Consider the following 211-nt stretch of genomic DNA (forward strand, 5'->3'; position numbering starts at 1 on the left):
TACCCAGGATGCTACTTCACTTGATTAGATTTTACTGTGTGTGTGTGTGTGTGTGTGTGTGTTTAATATATTCAAATATTTTCACAGATAGGCCTAAACATTTTGAATTTGAGAGCATTCTGCATCCTCTGCATTATTTCCTTATCTTGTAAGTTCACAACTCTTAGTAGATACTAAAATGACACCTAAAAAAAAAAAATTAAAAAAATTT

Source organism: Canis aureus, chromosome 30, assembly GCF_053574225.1.
Source record: "Canis aureus isolate CA01 chromosome 30, VMU_Caureus_v.1.0, whole genome shotgun sequence".
Lineage (NCBI taxonomy): Eukaryota > Metazoa > Chordata > Mammalia > Carnivora > Canidae > Canis > Canis aureus.